Source organism: Molossus molossus, unplaced genomic scaffold, assembly GCF_014108415.1.
Source record: "Molossus molossus isolate mMolMol1 unplaced genomic scaffold, mMolMol1.p scaffold_m16_p_2, whole genome shotgun sequence".
NCBI lineage: Eukaryota > Metazoa > Chordata > Mammalia > Chiroptera > Molossidae > Molossus > Molossus molossus.
This window is the reverse complement of record NW_023425355.1, coordinates 56523689-56544275: the sequence shown is the minus strand read 5'-3', so window position 1 is coordinate 56544275 and position 20587 is coordinate 56523689. Positions and strand designations below refer to the sequence as shown.

At 39.0% G+C, this 20587-nt stretch overlaps 1 protein-coding gene across 3 annotated transcripts in view; it reads left to right on the top strand.

Moving 5' to 3' along the window:
• The window catches only part of TENM1 (teneurin transmembrane protein 1), an 883219-nt gene that overhangs the window by 124072 nt on the left and 738560 nt on the right, over positions 1-20587 (top strand). The gene's annotated exons all lie outside the window — the stretch shown is intronic.

The window sequence follows — 20587 nt, the reverse complement described above, 5'->3', positions numbered from 1 at the left end:
GGACATCCTCACATCTGATCACAGAGCACAGTTTCAAAATATGGGCCTGGGAAAGGGACCAGAGAAAGATCTATCAGAATCAGCTTTATCTAAAAATACATTATTTTTACCCTGGCCAGTTTGGCTCAGCGGATACAGTGTCAGCCTGCGGACCAGAGAAACCCGGGTTCGGTTCCCGCTAAGGGCACGTACCTCAGATGCAGTTTGTCTTCAGCCCCGGTTGGGGTTGTGTGGGTGGCTACCACTCGATGTGTCTCTCATGTTGATGTTTCTCTCTCTCTCTTTCTCCCTCTCTCACTCCCGCTCTATCTGAAAATAATTGTAAAAATGTCCTCAGGTGAGGATTTAAAAAACAAAACAAAACATTATTCTTCCCAACCCCCTCCATGAGAACTGCTCATCCTGGTAAGCCACTATATTGTGTTAATGTGCCATCTCCCTTAGATGTGTTAGGGACGTTCAGGAATATTTGGGGCTGTTCAGTTTTATTTGGCCTTCAGCCTAATCAACCATCTACCTTGATCATGTGACTATTTCTACTGAGACAGAGTTGGAAGACTCAGGAGTAAATGACATGCATCCTTTCCCTTTTAGGTTTATTTTCAGAACTGGATAGGATAGCACAAAATTGGGCTGGCCTGCCAAGGTGAACCTATGATCTCGTCTGCTAAAAACTAGTCCTTAACTGCAAGCCTCTGCTGGCCCCATGTGCACCCCCAAGAATAATTTTAACTTATAAGAGACAATAGAGCATTGTGGATTCAGACAGCCTAGGTTTAAATCCCAGTTGTGTGACTTTGGAAAATTTATATAAAGTTTCTGTATGTGAATTTCATTATCTGTAATGTAACTATAATAGTATCTGCCTCTAGGACTTTGTGATGATTGAATTAATTAATGTATATAAAGGTTTAGGATACTATTTGGAATATGTAAGTACAATATGAATGTTCACTAAAATTATTGATCAGCACTTCACAATTTCTAAATGCACTTATAATGTTTTTATCTCATTTCATCATTATTATCACTGTGTGAAACTGATTCTATTGTTAGCCGCCTTTTACATAGGACGAAGAGTTAAAACAGCAATTCAGATACCAGTTAGACAAATGCAATTGATTGTTTTCAAAATAGCCATTTTTTTTCCTCCCTTGGATCACATATGAATATAAGACATGAACTTGTACAACTTTTCTGCTCAAGTACAGCTCTGTTGGTCTTACTCTGATGCCTACGACTAATTTTCAATAAGGATTATACAATTCGGAATCTTATCTATAACCTACAGTAAGATTTTACCAATGTGGACTTCATAAATTTTCAGTCAATGAGAAGCAGATATGACCTGCCTTCAACATTTTCATAGATTCTTGCAGAGGAGGTTTGAGTTGAGATGAGAGTATAAATGGTTTTCCTGAAAGCATGTTAATTTAAATAAATAAGTTATTTTGTTTTTAAATCATCACCTGAGTTATTTTTCCATTTATCTTCAGATAGAGTGGGAGGAAGTGAGGGAGAGAGAGAGAGGGAGACAAAGAAAGAGGGAGAGACATGGATGTGATCCCGACCAGGGTCATGGACCGAACTACAACTGAAGTACATGCCCTTGACCAGAATTGAACCCGTGACTCTTTGGTCCATGGGGTTGATGTTTCAACCACTGAGCCAACTGGCCAGGGCAGAAATAAGTTATTTTCAAAGGATTGAACTTGATATTTATATGAAAATGTAGCTACTTATGTTCCATCTATCTCACTCATTCATGAAAACAGAGTTGGCAGGATATCTATGACATTAATTTGAGTTTATACACACTATATATGAAAATAATGAAACAGCTTGAAATTTTTAGTGTTTATACATTTCATTGACAAAACTCCATGCCACCCCATCCCTGTGCCTCTGTGTCAATGACATTTTATTTTGTTTCTGACTTCCTATACATTCTGATTTTAATAAATTTTTTAAAGAATACACACCTTTATAACATGAGCTAAGATAGGAGAGAAAATTTTTTTTTTTTTTTTTTTTGGATGATGCTTCTGTAATCATGTGTAGCAACTCCTCAGGAAGTTCTAGGCACTGAAAATCTTCTGTCTGCTAAAAGTTTTTCATTTTTGCATTTTACAATTAAATCTATGGTTCTATGAGTTAGTTGTTTTTGTATTTTTTACAATTCTCAGTTTTTATTTATTTTTATTATCTTTATTGTTGGGAGTATTACAGATGTTCCCCATTTTCCCTCATTGTCCCCCTCCACCAAGCTCACCACAATATTGTCTGTGTCCATAGGCAATGCATATATGTATATAAGTTTCTTGGTTAATCTCTCCCTCCACTCCCTATGCCCTCTAAGATTCATCAGTCTTTACCATGTCTCCATGCCTCTGGTTCTATTTTATACACGAGTATATTTTGTTCGTTCATTAGATTCCACATATAAGTGAGATCATGTGATATTTTTCTTACTCTTACTGGCTTATCTTGCTTAGCATAATACTCTCCAGGTCCATCCATGCTGTCTCAAAGGGTAATAGATCCTTCTTTTCTTTCAGCTGCATAGTATTCCATCATGTGAATGTACGACAGCTTTTTTATTCACTTATCTCCTGACGGGCACTTAGGCAGTTTCCAGATCTTAGCTATCGCAATTAATGCCATGAACATAAGGGTGCATATATTCTTTATGATTTGTGTTTCGGGATTCTTAGGATATATTCTCAGAAGTGAGATCACTGGGTCAAATGGCAGTTCCATTTTAATTTTTTGAGGAAACTTTGTACTGTTTTCAATAGTGGCTGCAGCAGTCTGCATTCCCACCAGCAGTATACTAGGGTTCACTTTTCTCCACACCCTTGCCAGCACTTGTTGTTTGAAGATTTGTTGATGGTAGTCATTCTGGCAGATGTGAGGTGATACCTCATTAGTTGTTTAATTTGCATATCTCTGATGATTAGTGACATTGAGCATTTTTTTATATGTATCGTGGCCATCTGTATGTCCTCTTTGGAGAAGTGTCAATTCAGGTCCTCTGCCCATTTTTAACTGGATTCTTTGTCTTTCTTTTGTTGAGTTGTGTGAGTACTTTATATATTTTGGAAATTTACCCATTAACCAATATGTTATTGGCAAATATGTTCTCCATGCAGTGAGTATCCTCTTCATTTTTTTAAAATTAATTAATTAATTATTTTGTTAATTAATTTTTGTTACAGATGTTTCTCCTTTTCCCCCCACAGATTCCCCCCTCCCACTCCCTCCCTGCCCTTTCCCCAGATTGATGTCCATGTCCACTGTTCATGCATACATATAAGTTCTGTGGTTTATCTCTCCCCTACCACCCCCTCTTCTGGGGATTGTCAGTCTGTACCCAACATCCACTTCTCTGGGACTACCCCATTCCTCAGACTGTTATGTTCATTATATTCCACAAATAAGTGAGATCATATGAAACTTGTCTATCTCGGTTTGGCTTGTTTCACTTAGGATGACACTTTCCAGGTCCCTCCATGTAGTCTCAAAGGATAAGAAATCTTTCTTTCTTACAGCTGCGTAGTACTCCATTGTGTATATGTACCACAGCTTTTTGATCCATTAGTCTACTGATGGGCACTTGGGCTGTTTCCAGAACTTAGCAATTGTAAATGGTGCTGCTACAAACATGGGGGTACATATATTCTTTCTGATTGGTATTTCAGGCTTCTTAGGGTATATTCCTAGAAGTGGGATCACTGGGTCAATTGGAAGTTCAATTTTTAATGTTTTGAGGTAACACCATATTGTTTTCCAGAGTGTCTTCACCAGTCTGCATTCCCACCAGCAGTGTACTACAGTAACCTTTTCTCCACACCTTCGCCAACACTTATTGTTTGATGATTTGATGATGGCGGCCCTTCTGACAGGTGTGAGGTGATACGTCATTAGTGTTTTAATTTGCAGCTCTCTGATGATTAGTGATGTTGAACATTTCTTCATATGTTTCTTAGCTATTTGTATGTCTTGTTTAGAGAGGTGTCTATTTAGTTCCTCTGCCCATTTTTAATTGGATTCTTTGTCTTCCTTTTGTGGAGTTGTATGGGCACTCTATATGTATTGGAAATTCACCCCTTATCTGATATATCGTTGGCAATTATACTCTCCCATACAGTGGGTAGCCTTTCTGTTTTGTGATTGTATCTTTCGCTGTGCAGAAGCTTTTGAGTTTGATGTAGTCCCATGTGTTCATTTACTTCTTAGTTTCTATTGCCTTAGGTGATGTGTCAGTAAAAATTCTGCTGCATATGACGTCTGAAATTTTGTTGCCTACAGTCTCTTCTAGGATGTTTATAGATTCATGAGTTATATTTAAGTCTTTTATACATTTTGAGTTTATTCTCGTGTAGGCTGTAAGTTGATGGTCTAGTTTCATTTTTCTGCAAGTAGCTGTCCAGTTTTCCCAGCACCATTTATTAAAGAGGCTGTCCTTACTCCACTGTATGCTCTTGCCACCTTTGTCAAATATTAATTGAGCATATTGCCTTGGGTCCATTTTTTGGTTCTCTGTTCTGTTCCACCGGTCTATATACCTGTTCTTGTGCCAGTACCAGGCTATTTTGATTACAGTGGCTTTGTAGTATAACCTGAAATCTTGTATTGTGATCCCTCCAACTTTATTCTTCCTTTTCAAGATTGCTGTGGCTATTCGAGGCCTTTGTTGGTTCCATATAAACTTTTGAAGTAATTGTTCTAATTCTGTGAAGTATGCCTTTGGTATATCGATGGGGATTGCGTTGAATCTATAGATTGCTTTGGGTAATATGGACATTTTAGTGATGTTAATTCTCCAAATCCATGAACGGGGTATGTGCTTCTACTTTTTTATGTCTTCTTCTATTTCTTTTTTCAATGGCCTGTAGTTTTCTGCAAATAGGTCCTTTATTTCTTTGGTTAAGTTTATTGCTAGGTATCTTAATTTTTTTGCCACCATGGTAAATGGGATTGTTTTCTTAGTTTCTCTTTCTGTGAGTTCATCATTGGTGTATAAGAATGCCATCGATTTCTTGATGTTAATTTTGTATGCTGCTACTTTGCCAAATTTATTTATTAAGTCTAGTAAATTTTTGATGGAGTCTTTGGGGTTTTCTTTGTATAGTATCATGTCATCTGCAAATAATGACAATTTCACTTCCCCTTTTCCAATTTAGATCCCTTTTATTTATCTTCCTGTCTGATTGCTGTGGCTAAGACTTCCAGTATTATGTTAAATAGGAGTGGCGAAAGTGGGCATCCTTGCCTGGTTCCTGTTCTTAAGGGAAATGCTTTTAGTTTTTGTTCATTGAGTATGATGTTGGTTGTAGGTCTTTTATATATGGCCTTTATTATGTCTAGATATGATCCCTCAATTCCCACACTGCTGAGCATTTTTATCAGAAATGGATGCTGGATTTTTTCGAAGGCTTTTTCAGCATCTATTGATATGATCATGTGGTTTTTATTCTTCATTTTATTTATCTGGTGTATCACATTTATGGATTTGTGAATATCGTACCAGCCTTGCATCCCTGGGATGAATCCCACTTGGTCATGGTGGATAATTTTTTTGGTGTATTGCTGGATCCGATTTGCTAGTATTGTGTTCAGGATTTTGGCATCTATGTTCATCAGGGATATTGGCCTGTAGTTTTCTTTCCTCGTTGTGTCTTTTTCTGGTTTTGGAATTAGAATGATGCTGGCTTCATAAAACGAGTTTGAAAGTCTTCCTTCTTCTTGAATTTTTTGAAATAGTTTGAAGATAATGGGTATTAGATCTTCTTTAAATGTTCGGTAAAACTTCCCCCGTGAAGCCATCCGGGCCTGGGCTTTTGTTTGCTGGGAGAGTGTTGATTATATCTTGAATTTCTTCTGTTGTCATTGGTCTGTTCAAGTTTTCTATCTCTTCCTGATCCAGTTTTGGGAGACTATGTGTTTCTAGAAATTTGTCCATTTCGCTTAGATTGACGAATTTGTTGCCATAAAATTGTTCATAGTAGTTGTTAACGATCTTTTGTATTTCTGTGGTGTCAGTTGTTATCTCTCGTCTTTCATTTCTGATTTTGTGTATTTGGGTTCTCTCTCTTTGTTTCTTGGTGAGTCTAGCTAGGGTCCATCAATCTTGTTTATCTTTTCTAAAAACCAGCTCTTTGTTTTATTGATCCTTTGAATTGTATATTTGGTCTCCATGTCATTTATTTCTGCTCTGATCCTTACTATTTCCTTCCTTCTACTTGCCCTGGGGTTTTCTTTTTGTTTGCTCTCTAGTTCTTTAAGTTGTGAGGTTAGATAGTCTATTAGAGATTTTTCTTCTTTTTTGAGGTTGGCCTGTAGTGCTATCAACTTCCCTCTCAGAACTGCTTTCGCTGCATCCCATAGATTTTGTGTTGTTGTGTACTCATTTTCATTGGTTTCCAGGAAGTTTTTTTATTTCTTCCTTGATCTCCTCGGTGACTCACTCATTGTTTAATAACATGCTATTTAACCTCCATGTGTTCAAATGTCTTTATATGTTCTTCTTGAATTGATTTTTAGTTTCATACCATTGTGATCTGAGAAGATGCTTGATATAATTTCAATCTTCTTGAACCTGTATAGACTTAGTTTGTGCCATAACATGTGGTCTATGTTTGAGAATGTCCCATGTGCACTTGAGAAGAATGTGAATTCTGTAGTTTTGTGGTGTAATTCTCTGTAGATATCTATTAAATCCATTTGGTCTAGTGCTTCATTTAGAGTCTCTGTTTCCTTGCTAATTTTTTGTCTAGAGGATCTATCCAGTGATGTCAGTGGGGCGTTGAAGTCCCCTGCTTATATTGTATTGCTATCGATTTCTCCTTTGAAGTCCTCCAGAAGTTTTTTAATATATTTTGGTGCTCCTATATTGGGTGCATATATGCTTATCAATGTTATATCTTCCTGTTGGATAGATCCTTTCAATACTACGTAGTGGCCTTCTTTGTCTCTAATTATGGCCTTCATTCTGAAATCTATTTTATCTGATATGAGTATTGCTACCCCAGCTTTTTTCTTTTTTTCTTTTCCATTTGCTTGGAAGATTTTGTTCCATCCCTTCACTTTCAATCTATGAGTGTTTTGATTTGAGGTGGGTCTCTTGTATACAACATATAGATAAATCATGCTTTCTTATCCAATCAGGTACTCTGTGTCTTTTTATGGGAGCATTCAATCCATTTACATTTAAGTTGATTATTGATATGTACTTATTTATTGCCATTTTTGTTTAGTGTGGTTCTATTTTTCTTCCCATTTCTACTGCTAATTACAGCAGTCCTTTTAACATTTCTTGCAGTGCTGGTTTGGTGCTAATGTATTCCCTTAGCCTTTATTTGTCTGGGATGCTCTTTATTTGACCTTCTATTTTGAATTATAGCCATGCTGTGTAGAGTAGTCTTGGATTCAGATCCTTGTTTTTCTTAACCTTGATTACTTCATGCCATTCTCTTCTAGCCTGTAGTGTTTCTTGTGGTAAGTCAGCTGAGAGTCTTAATGGGTTTCCTTTGTAGGTAACCTGTTGCTTATCTGTTGCTGCTTTTAGGATTCTCTCTGTGTATTTAATATTTCACATTTTAATTACTATGTCTCTTGGTGTGGGCCTGTTTGGGTTCTTCTTACTTGGGGCTCTCTGTACTTCTTGAACTGAATACCTTCTTCCTTCACCAAATTAGGGAAGTTTTCTGTCACTATTTCTTTGAATATATTCTCTACCCCTTGCTTATTTTCTTCTTCCTCAGGGACTCCTATGATGCGAATATTATTCCATTTCCAGTTGTCCCACAGTTCTCTTAAGCTGTCTTCCTGTTTTTCAATCATTTTTTTCCTTTTGGTTTTCTGATTGGTTGATTTTTTTCTACCCTGTCTTCTAATTCACTGATCCAGTCCTCAGCTTCCCCTACTCTGCTTTTTAGACCTTCCAATGTGTTTTTTATTTCTGATATGTCATTCTTCATTTCTTCCTGTTGGTTTTAAATTTCCAACTGGTTGATTTTCAACATTTCTATATCTTTACTCGTGGTGGTCATATCCTTACACATGCTGTTGATCTTCCTCAACATCATGGCTCTCAATATAGTTCTGTTAACTTGCTTAACTGCACCTCATTTATCTCATCTTCTGTAGAGGTCTCTTGTTCTTTCATTTGGCTTTTGTTTCTGTGTTTCACATTTTGGCTATCACAGTTTGCTTTGTTGTCTGCCAAAATTTCCCTGTGGGTGTTAGTGTTCTGCTATTTGTGGCTCCCTCTCCTGGGTTTGGATGAGCCAGGGAGGACCCACTTTAAACACCACTGTCACATCTTAGCTTTTTTTGTTAGTGTTGCTAGCCTAGGGAATGGTAGTTATCCCCTAGCTTTTTTTGCCTGGAGGCTATTAGTCGAGGTCACCTGAAGATGCTTGGTTTCTGTGCTGCCTGAAAAACTCCCTCAGGTGCTCAGTGTAAGAGGTTTTCCTGAGGGTGGGGCAGCTGCTGGTTGTTAATGGGCCTCAATTAGCATTTCAATGGTCACCAGGTGGGGTTGAATCTCTAAGGGAGGGGCCGCCGCCTCTCCCCAGGGCCCTGGGAAGGAGTAACATGACCACAGTCCTGCGTGGCTGCACTCAGCGAAAGCTTGTAGCACCCTCCAAAACCCGAGTGTCCCAACACAGTTCCAGTACAGTCTGCCTTCCCTCTGCCGGAGCCCAATGTGAGTGGCCGCTGCCAATTTAGCCTCTGTCCAGACTCTGCGTTGTGGAGCCGCCTGGGCCTTTTAACCCGAGGTCGCTGCTTCCAGCCAAGCATGGCCCCGGCTGTGGCTCCAGCCGAGGTTGTTGTACTCAGCAGAATCCCCAGGACTGACCTGCGGTAGGGGGACACTGCAGAGGTGGCAGCAGCTTGCAGCAGAGTCCCCTGGCTCCTGCGAGTCTGTGCGGCAACAACCGAGGGCTTAGCATGCAGTGTTCGCGGGACTCAGCCCTGGTAGCAGCGTCCCACCGAATCCCCTGGTCCCCGCGGCACCAGCAGAGGGCTTAGCAGGCAGCAGAGTTCCCAGGACCCCTGTGGGGGTCACAAGGCAGGCGATAGCAGCAACTTTCCACCGAGTCCTCTGGTCCTGCTGATTCCCCTGGTCCCAGCGTGTCTGTGCGCCACCAGCGGAGGGCTTAGCAGGCAACAGAGTTCGCAGGACTCAGGCCGGGTCGCAAGGGAGGCGGTAGCAGCAACTTCCCTCCGAGTTCCCTGGTCCCTGCCCAGGCCGCTGCAGTCCGTGGGCTCCTGGCCCCGTCTCGCATCCTCACAAGCCTACCAGGATTGAGTCAGTGTCCCTGGTTATGTGTTCTTCCAAGGTGTCTTTCGGTTGCCCCTTTCTGAAGATTTGCTTTTATTTTTGTTTTAAATCCAGTTTGGTCCTAGGAGATGGTCTTTGTAGCTCCATTCACTTCGCCGCCATTTCCCCAGATCGAGTTTATTCTTGTGTATGGTATAAGTTGGTGGTAAAGTTTTATTTTTGTTTTGCGTGTACCTTTCCAATTTACCCAACACTATTTATTGAACAGACTGTCTTTACTTTGGTCTATGCTCTTGTATCCTTTGTCAAGTGTTAATTGATCATAATGGCTTGGGCCAATTTCTGGGTTTTCTGTTCTGTTCCATTGATGTATATACCTGTTCTTGTGCCAGTACCAGGCTGTTTTGATTACAGTGGCTTTGTAGCATTACCTGAAATATGGTAATGTGATCCCTCCAACTTTGTTCTTTCTCAAGATTGCTGTGACTATTTCAGATTATTTTTGGTTCCAAATAAATTTTGGAGTATTTGTTCTAGATCTGTGAAATATGCCATTGGTATGTTAATAAGGATTACACTGAATCTATAAATTGCTTTTGGAGTATGCATATTTTAAGGATGTTGATTCTTCCCGTCCATAAATATGGTATATTCTTCCAGTTATTTGTATCTTACTCTATCTCTTTTTCCAATGTCCTGTAGTTTTCTGTGCAGAGGTGGTTTAGCTCCTTGGTTAAATTTATTTCTAGGTATCTTATTTTGTTGTTGTTGCAGTGGTAAAAAGGATTGTTTTTTTTTTTTCAGTTTATCGTTCTGAGAGATCATTAATGGTGTATAAAAATGCCATTGAATTCTGGATGTTAATTTGTATCCTGCTACTTTGCTGAATTCATTTATTTAATCTAGTAGTTTTTTTTTGGTGGACTATTTGGGGTTTCTATGTACAATATCATGTCATCTGCGAATAATGACAGTTTCAACTCCTCCTATTCAATTTGGTTGCCTTTTATTTTTACTTATTGTCTAATTGCTTTGGATAAGGCTTCCAGTGCTATATTGAATAATCGTGGTGAAAGTGAATATTCCTGTCTTATTCCTGTTCTTAAGAGAAACATTTGTTTTTGCCCACTGAGTCTGATATTGGCTATAGGTTGGTCATATATGTCCTTTATTGTGTTGAGGTATGATACCTTTACTCTCACTTTAATGAGAGCTGTTTTTTTGTTGTTGTTTATCACAAATAGGTGCTGGACTTTGTCAAATCCTTTTTCTGTATCTATTGATATAATCATATGATTTTAGTCTTTAATTTTGTTTAAGTGGTGTATCACATTTATTGATTTGTGAATTTGTACCAGGCTTGCATTTCTGGGATAAATCCCACTTGGTCATGATGAATAACTTTTAATATATTTCTGGATCCAATTTATTAATATTTTGTTGAGGCTTTAGGCATCTGTGTTTATCACTGATATTGGCCTATACTTTTGTTTCTTTGTAGTGTCTCTATCTAGTTTTGAAGTTAGGATAATGCTAGATTCGTTAAAAGAGCTTGGAAGTCTTCCTTCCTCTTAAAATTTTTGGAATAGCCCTGGCCGGTGTGGCTCAGCAGTTAGAGAGTCAGCCTGCGGTCCAGAGAGACCCAGGTTCAGTTCCCACTAAGGGCGCGTACCTCGGTTGTGGTTTGTCCCCAGCCGTGGTTGGGTCATGTAGGTTGCAAACACTCGATGTGTCCCTTTCACATCAATGTCTATCTCTCTCTCTCTCTCCCTCCCACTCTATCTGAACAAAAAATGGAAAAATATCCTCGGGTGAGGATAAATTTTTTTTTTTTTTTGGAATAGTTTGTGGAAGATAAGTGTTAGTTCTTCTTTGAATGTTTAAACTCCTATGTGAAGCCATCCAGACCAAGGCTTTTGTTTGCTGAGAGCTTATTGATGACTGCTTCAATTTCATGAGTTGTTATTGGTCTGTTCAGGTTTTCTGAATGTTCCTGGTTGAGTTTGGAGGATTGTACATTTCTAGGAATTTGTCACTTTTACCCAGGTTGTCCAATTTTCGGCACAGCCATTCATAGTATTTTCTTATAATCCTTTGTATTTCTGTGCTGTCAGTTGTACTTCCCCTCTATTGTTTCAGACATTTTTTTTTTTTTTTTAGGTCTTTTCTCTTTGTCTCTTGATCAGTCTAGCTCTGATCTTTATTTTCCCTACCTTCTACTTACTCTGGGCTTCTCTTGTTGCTCTTTCTAATTTTTTTAGTTGTAGGTTAAGATAATTTATAAGAAATTTTTCTTTTTCTTTTTTTTTTTTTTGACTTAGGCTTGTAGTGCTATGAACTGTCTTCTTAGGACTGCTTTCACTGATTCCCATAGATTTTGGGTAGTTGTGGGTTCATTTCCACTTGTTTCCAAGAAGCTTTTTGATTTCTTCCTTGATCGCTTTGGTAACCCATTCATTATTTAAACATGCTATTTATCCTCCATGTTTTTGAATGTTTCTGAGTGTTATTATTTTAATTGACTTTTAGTCTTATGCCATTGTGATCTGAGATGATGCTTGATATGATTTCAATGTTCTTGAACCTGTAGAAACTTAGTTTGTGTCCTAATATGTGGTCTATCTTTGAGAATGTCCCATGTGCACTTGAGAAGAATGTATATTCTGCGGCTTTGGGGTAAAATATTCTGAAAATGTCAATGAAATCCATCTGATCTAGTATGTCATTTAGGGTCTCTCTTTTCTTGTTAATTTTTTGTCTGGAAGGTCAATCCAGTGATGTCAATGGGGTGTTATAATCCCCTACCATGGTTGTATTGCTGTCTCTCTCCCTTAAGGCCTTCCAGAAGTTTTTAAAATAACTTTTGGAGCTCCTGTATTTGGTGCATAAAGGTTTACCAGAGTTATAGCCTCTTGTTGGATCATTACCTTTAGTATTATGTAGTGGTCTCCTTTTTCTCTTTTTATGTGAGCATTGCTATCCTAACTGTTGTTGTTGTTGATATTGTTGTTTTCCATTTTCATGGAAAAAAATTTTTTTCTATACCTTCATTTTCATCTTGTGTGAGTCTTTTGTTCTGTGGTGTGTCTACTGTACACAACATATATATGGGTCATGTTTTCTTATCCAGTCAGCTACTTTATGACTTTTGAATGGAGTATTTAGTCCACTTAAATTTAAGGTTATTATTGATAAGTACTTATTTTATTATTATTTTTTAAATCCTCACCCAAGAATATTTTTCCATTTTATTTCCAGACAGAGTGGGAAAGAGAGAGAGAGAGAGAAAGAGAGAGAGAGATATTGATGTGAGAGACACATTGATTGGTTGCCTCCCACATGACTCTAACCAGGGCCAGGTACTAAACTGAGGTACATGCCCTTGATTGGAATTGAATCTGTGACTCTCTAGTACATGGGCCAACACTCCAACTGCTGAGCCAAACTGCCAGGGCGATAGATACTTATTTATTGACATTTTTATTTATCGTGCCTACATTTCTTTCTAGATATTTCTTCTTATTATTACAACAGTCTCTTTAACATTTCTTTTTTTTTAAATTTTATTTTCGTTACAGATATTTCTCCTTTTTTTACCCCATTGACACCCTTATCCCCATCCCCCTTCTTTGTCTCCAGCTTTGTTGTCCATGTCCATTGGTTATGCTCTTTAACATTTCTTGAAAGGCTGGTTTGGTAATAATTAATTATTTAAGGTTTTTTGTTTTTGTTTTGTTTTTTAATCTGGAAAGCTTTTTATTTCACCTTCGATTTTGAATGATAACCTTGATGAACAGAGTAGTCTTGGTTTCAGATTCTTGCTTTCATTACCTTGAATACTTTATGCCACTCCTTTGTGGCCTGAATTATTTCTGTTGAGAAATTAGCTGACAGTTTTATGATAGATTCTTTTTAGATAATGCATTGCTTTTCTCTTGCTGCTTTTAAGATTCTCTGTCTTAAATTCTTGGTGTTTTATTTATGATGTGTCTTGATGTGGACCTCTTTGGGTTCTTGTTTGGGGCTCTCTGCTTCCAGAAGTTGTGTGACATTTTCCTTCACCAAGTTAAGAGAGGTTTCTACCATTATATCTTTAAACAGACTGTCTGTCCATTGCTCGTTTTCTTCTTCTTCTGGTACTTCTGTGATGTGAATGTTGTTGTGTTTTATGTTGTCCCACAGCTCTTCTAAACTGTCCTTCTGTTTTTTTGTATTTTTCTTTTTCTTGGTTCTCTGATTGAGTGATTTTTTTTTCTACACTGTCTTCTAATTCACTAATCCAATTCTCATCTTCCTCTAATCTGCTGTCTATTAATTCCAATGTTGTTGTTTTCATCTCTGCTATGTCATTCTTCATTTCTGACTGACTGTTTTTCATAGTTTCTATGTGTTTATTTATGCTGTCGAGCATCCATATAATAATTAATCTGAAGTCTATATCTGATAAATCGTTTATCTTCATTTCATTTAGGTCTTCTTCTGGATAATTATTTCGTTCTTTCACTTGGGGTTTGATTCTTTGCCTCCCATTCTGGCTAACTGTTTGGGTTTGTTTATGTGTATTAGTCATTTTCTATGACTCTTAGTCTTGTTAGGGTGTCCTTACATAGTATTTGACTTGGGAGACCCAGTGGCACAGTCTCCCTGATTAACAGACCTGGATGTTCTAATAATGCCCCTTGTATTTATTGTGTGGGTCCTCTTGTTGTAATGATGTCTTGATTACTATGGGCTCCTCTCTGTGTGAGCTTGGCCCTCTGGCTGCCTGACAGTGAAGCTCAACACCCAACACAGCATGCAGGCTCCTATGCAGGGGTTTATCACACAAAGTGCAGTTTACCTCAGAAGGGTTTGTAGCCTGCCAAAATCTTTCTCTGGATATACTGCTAATGAAGCTGATTGGATCCTGCTTTGTTGTTCAGTGATACTGGCTACAGGATATATTGGTTTTGGGCCACATTGGAGGGTCTCTTGCTGCCCTTAAGATTCTCACTTTGTTAGGACATCTGTAATACTTTCAACAATAAAGATAAATTTTTAAAAAGATTCTCATTTTGTCTTTATTATTTGCCATTTTAATTATGTGTCTTGACATGGGTCTTTTTTTTTTTTTAATGAATTTTTATTTATTTTTTTGTTACAGATATTTTACCTTTTTACCCCATTGGCACCCCCCACCCCACCCCCCCTCCACCCTGTCCCCGGCTTAGTTGTCCATGTCCATTGGTCATGCATACATGCATATAAGTTCTGTGGTTTATCTCTTCCCACCCCCCCCCCACCCCACATCCCCTCTTCTGAGGGATGTCAGTCTGTGCCCTACTTCCATGTGTCTGGGTCTACTGTATTCCTCAGACTGTTATGTTCATTATATTCCATATATAAGTGAGATCATGTGGTATTTGTCTTTTTCTGCTTGGCTTCTTTCACTTAGGATAATACTTTCCAGGTCCCTCCATGTCTTCTCAAAGGATAAGAGATCTTTCTTTCTTACCGCTGCATAGTACTCCATTGTGTATATGTACCACAGCTTTTTGATCCATTCGTCTACTGGTGGACAATTGGGCTGTTTCCAGATCTTAGCTATTGTAAATAGTGCTGCTATGAACATGGGGGTACATATATTCCTCCTGATTGGTGTTTCAGGCTTCTCAGGGTATATTCCCAGCAGTGGGATCACTGGGTCAAATGGGAGTTCAATTTTTAATTTTCTGAGGTAGCACCATATTGTTTTCCATAGCAGCTGCACCAGTCTGCATTCCCACCAGCAGTGTACTAGAGTCCCCTTTTCTCCACACCCTCGCCAACACTTGTTGTTTGATGATTTGTTGATGGCGGCCATTCTGACAGGTGTGAGGTGATATCTCATTGTTGTTTTAATTTGCATATCTCTGATGATTAGTGATGTTGAACATTTCTTCATATGTCTCTTGGCCATTTGTATGTCCTGTTTGGAGAGGTGTCTATTCAGCTCCTCTGCCCATTTTTTAATTGGGTTCTTTGTCTTCCATTTGTGGAGTTGTATGAGCACTCTATATATATTGGAAATTAACCCCTTATCGGATACATCATTGGCAATGATGTTCTCCCATACAGTGGGTTGCCTCTCCATTTTGATGATTGTTTCTTTTGCTGTGCAGAAGCTTTTTAGTTTGATGTAATCCCATGTGTTCATTTTCTCCTTTATTTCTGTTGCCTTAGGTGATGTATCAGTGAAAATTCTGCTCCGTATGATGTCCGAAATTTTGTTGCCTACATTTTCTTCTAGAATTTTTATGGATTCACGGGTCACATTTAAGTTTTTATCCATTTTGAGTTTATTTTTGTGTATGGTGTAAGTTGATGGTCTAGTTTCATTTTTTTGCATGTAGCTGTCCAATTTTCCCAATACCATTTATTGAAGAGGCTGTCTTTACTCCACTGTATGCTCTTGCCACCTTTGTCAAATATTAATTGAGCGTATTGCCTTGGGTCCATTTCTGGGTTTTCAGTTCTGTTCCACTGGTCTATATGCCTGTTCTTGTGCCTGTACCAGGCTGTTTTGGTTACAGTCGCTTTGTAGTATAACCTGATATCTGGTATTGTGATCCCACCTACTTTGTTCTTCTTTTTCAAGATTGCTGTGGCTAGTCGGGGTCTTTTTTGGTTCCATATGAACTTTTGAAGTATTTGTTCTAGTTCTATGAAATATGTCGTTGGTATTTTGATGGGGATTGCATTGAATCTATAGATTGCTTTGGGTAGTATGGACATTTTAATGATGTTAATTCTTCCAATCCATGATCAGGGTATGTGCTTCCGCTTTTTTATATCTTCCTCTATATCTTTTTTCAATGACCTGTAGTTTTCTGCAAATAGGTCTTTTACTTCTTTAGTTAAGTTTATTCCTAGGTATCGTAATTTTTTTGGAGCGATGGTAAATGGGATTGTTTTTCAGTTTCTCTTTCTGTGAGTTCATCATTGATGTACAAGAATGCCGTCGATTTCTTGACATTAATTTTGTATCCTGCTACTTTGCCAAATTCATTTATTAAGTCTAATAGATTTTTGATGGAGTCTTTAGGGTTTTCTATGTACAATATCATGTCATCTGCAAATAATGACAGTTTCACTTCCTCCTTTCCAATTTGGATCCCTTTTATTTTTTCTTCATGTCTGATTGCTGTGGCCAAGACTTCCAGTACAATGTTAAATAGGAGTGGCGAAAGTGGACATCCCTGTCTTGTTCCTGTCCTTAATGGAAATGTTTTTATTTTCTGTTTATTGAGTATGATGTTGGCTGTAGGTCTTTCATAAATGGCCTTTATTATGTTGAGATATGATCCCTCTATTCCTACATTGCTGAGCGTTTTTATCAGAAATGGATGCTGGATTTTGTCGAATGCTTTTTCAGCATCTATTGATATGATCATGTGGTTTTTATTCTTCATTTTGTTTATGTGGTGTATCACGTTTATTGATTTGCGAATATTGTACCAGCCTTGCATCCCTGGAATGAATCCCACTTGGTCATGGTGAATAATTTTTTTGATGTATTTCTGGATCCAATTTGCTAGTATTTTGTTCAGGATTTTGGCGTCTATGTTCATCAGGGATATTGGCCTGTAGTTTTCTTTCTTCGTAGTGTCTTTTTCTGGTTTTGGAATTAGAATGATGCTGGCCTCATAGAACGTGTTTGGAAGTCTTCCTTCTTCTTGAATTTTTTGAAATAGTTTGAGGAGAATGGGTGTTAGTTCTTTTTTGAATGTTCGGTAAAACTCCCCCGTGAAACCATCTGGGCCTGGGCTTTTGTTTGCTGGGAGAGTCTTGATTACCTCTTCAATTTCCTTAGTTGTTATTGGTCTGTTCAAGTTTTCTATCTCTTCCGGGAATAGTTTTGGGAGACTGTGTGTTTCTAGAAATTTGTCCATTTCGCTGAGATTGTCGAATTTGTTGCCATATAGTTGTTCATAGTAGTTGTTAACGATCTTTTGTATTTCTGTGGTGTTGGTTGTTACTTCTCCTCTTTCATTTCTGATTTTGTGTATTTGGGTTCTCTCTCTTTGTTTCTTGGTGAGTCTAGCTAACGGTCCATCTATCTTGTTTATCTTTTCGAAAAACCAGCTCTTTGTTTCATTGATCCTTTGAATTGTTTTTTGGTCTCTATGTCATTTATTTCTGCTCTGATCTTTACTATTTCCTTCCTTCTACTTGCTCTGGGGTTTTCTTTTTGTTTGCTTTCTAATTCTTTAAGTTGTGAGGTTAGACAGTCAATTAGAAATTTTTCTTGTTTTTTTGAGGTAGGCCTGTAGTGCTATGAACTTCCCTCTCAGAACTGCTTTCGCTGCATCCCATAGATTTTGTGGTGTTGTGTGTTCATTTTCATTGATTTCCAGGAAGTTTTTAATTTCTTCCTTGATCTCCTCGGTGACCCATTCATTGTTTAATAACATGCTATTTAGCCTCCATGTGTTGAAATGTCTTTGCATGTTCTTGTTGCAATTGATTTCTAGTTTCATGCCATTGTGATCTGAGAAGATGCTTGATATGATTTCAATCTTCTTGAACTTGTAGAGATTTAGTTTGTGTCCTATCATGTGGTCTATCTTTGAGAATGTCCCATGTGCACTTGAGAAGAATGTGTATTCTGTAGTTTTGGGGTGTAATTGTCTGTAGATGTCTATTAAATCCATTTGGTCTAGTGCTTCATTTAGAGTCTCTGTTTCCTTGCTAATTTTTTGCCTAGAGGATCTATCCAGTGCTGTCAACGGGGTGTTGAAGTCCCCTGCTATGATTGTATTGTTGTCGATTTCTCCTTGGAAGTCCTCCAGAAGATTTTTAATATATTTTGGTGCTCCTATATTGGGTGCATATATGTTTATCAAGGTTATATCTTCCTGTTGGATAGATCCTTTCAATATTATGTAGTGGCCGTCGTTGTCTCTAGTTATGGTCTTCATTTTGAAATCTATTTTATCAGATATGAGAATTGCTACCCCAGCTTTTTTTTGCTTTCCATTTGCTTGGAAAATTTTTTTCCATCCCTTCACTTTCAACCGATGTGAGTCTTTTGTTGAGAGGTGGGTCTCTTGTAAACAACATATAGATGAGTCATGCTTTCTTATCTAATTAGCTACTCTGTGTCTTTTTATGGGAGCATTCAGTCCATTTACATTTAACGTGATTATTGATATGAACTTATTTATTGCCATTTTTGTTTAGTGTGCTTCTATTTTTCTTCCCATTTCTCCTGGTAATTACAGCGGTCCTTTTAACATTTCTTGCAGTGCTGGTTTGGTGCTAAGGTGTTCCCTTAGCCTTTTTTTGTCTGGGAAGCTCTTTATTTGACCTTCTATTTTGAATGATAGCCTTGCTGGGTAGAGTAGTCGTGGATTCAGATCCTTGTTTTTCATGACCTTGATTACTTCATGCCATTCCCTTCTGGCCTGTAGTGTTTCTTGTGAGAAGTCAGCTGAGAGCCTTATGGGGTTTCCTTTGTAGGTAACCTGTTGCTTATCTCTTGCTGCTTTTAGGATTCTCTCTTTGTCTTTAATTTTTGGCAATTTGATTACTATCTGTCTTTGTGTGGGTCTGTTTGGGTTCTTTTTTCTTGGGGCTCTCTGAGCTTCTTGAACTTGAATGCCTTCTTCCTTCACCAAATTAGGGAAGTTTTCTGTCACTATTTCTTTGTATATATTCTCTAACTTTTGCTTATTTTCTTCTTCTTCAGGGACTCCTATGATGCAAATATTATTCCGTTTCCAGTTGTCCCACAGTTCTCTTAAGCTGTCTTCCTGTTTTTTAATCATTTTTTCCTTTTGGTTTTCTGATTGGTTGATTTTTTCTAGCCTCTCTTCTAATTCACTGATCCAGTCCTCAGCTCTCCCTACTCTGCTTTTTAGACCTTCCCATGTGTTTTTCATTTCTGATATGTCATTCTTCATTTCTTCCTGTTGGTTTTTAATTTCCAACTGGTAGATTTTCAACATTTCTCTGTCTTTACTCATGGTGCTCATACCTTTACACATGCTGTTGATCTTCCTCAACATCATGGCTCTAAATTCTATTCTGTTAACTTGCTTAACTGCACCTCATTTATCTCATCTTCTCTAGAGGTCTCTTGTTCTTTCATTTGGCTTTTGTTTCTGTTTTTCACCATTTTGGCTATCACAGTGGGCTTGGGAGTCTGCCAAAATTTCCCTGTGGGTGTTGGTGTTCTGCTATTTGTGGCTCCCTCTCTTGGGTTTGGATGTGTCAGGGAGGACCCACTTTAAACACCACCATCAATTCTTAGCTTTTCTGGTTAGTGTTATTAGCCCAGGGAATGGTAGTTATCCTCTTGCTTTTTTTGCCTGGAGGCTATTAGTTGAGGTCACCTGAAGACCCTTGGTTCTGCGTTGCCTGAAAAACTCCCTCAGGTGCTCAGTGTAAGAGGTTTTCCTGAGGGTGGGGCAGCTGCTGGTTGTTAATGGGCCTCAATTAACATTTCAATGGCCACCAGGTTGGGTTGAATCCCTGAGGGAGTTTCCTCTGCCTCTCCCCAGGGCCCAGGGGAGGAGTAAAATTACCACAGTCCTGCGTGGCTGCACTCAGCGAAAGCTTTAGCACCCTCCAAAACCCGTGTGTCCCCACACAGGTCCAGTCCAGTCTGCCCTCCCTCTGCTGGAGCCCAATGTGAGTGGCCGCTGCCAATTTAGCCACTGTCCAGACTCTGCGTCGTGGAGCCACCTGGGACTTTTAACCCGAGGGCGCTGCTTCCAGCCAAGGGTGGCCGCGGCTGTGGAACCAGCCGAGGTTGTTGCACTCAGCAGAAACCCCAGAACTATGCCAAGGTAGTGGGACACTGCCGAGCTGACACCAGCTTCTAGCAGCGTCATCTGGTCCCCGCGAGTCCATGCGGCACCAGCCGAGGGCTTATCCCGCAGAGTTCACAGGACTCAGCCTAGGTAGCAGCGTCCCACCGAGTCCCCTGGTCTCAACCAGTCCGTGCGGCACCATCCGAGGGCTTTTTCGGCAGCAGAGTTCACAGGACTCATACGGGGTCTCAGCTGAGGCAGTAACAGCAACTTTCCGCCAAGCCCCCTGGTCTCTGCCCAGGCTGCTGCGGACCTTGGGCTCCCAGTCCCCTCTTGCGTCCTCGCAAGCCTACCAGGATTGAGTCGGTGTCCCTGGTTATGTGGTCCTCCAAGGTGTCTTTCGGTTGCCCCTTCCTGAACATTTGCCTTTATTTTCTTTGTAAATCCAGTTTGGTCCTGCAAGATGGTCTGTGTAGCTCCATTCACTCCGCCACCATTTTTCCCATCTCCTATTATATTC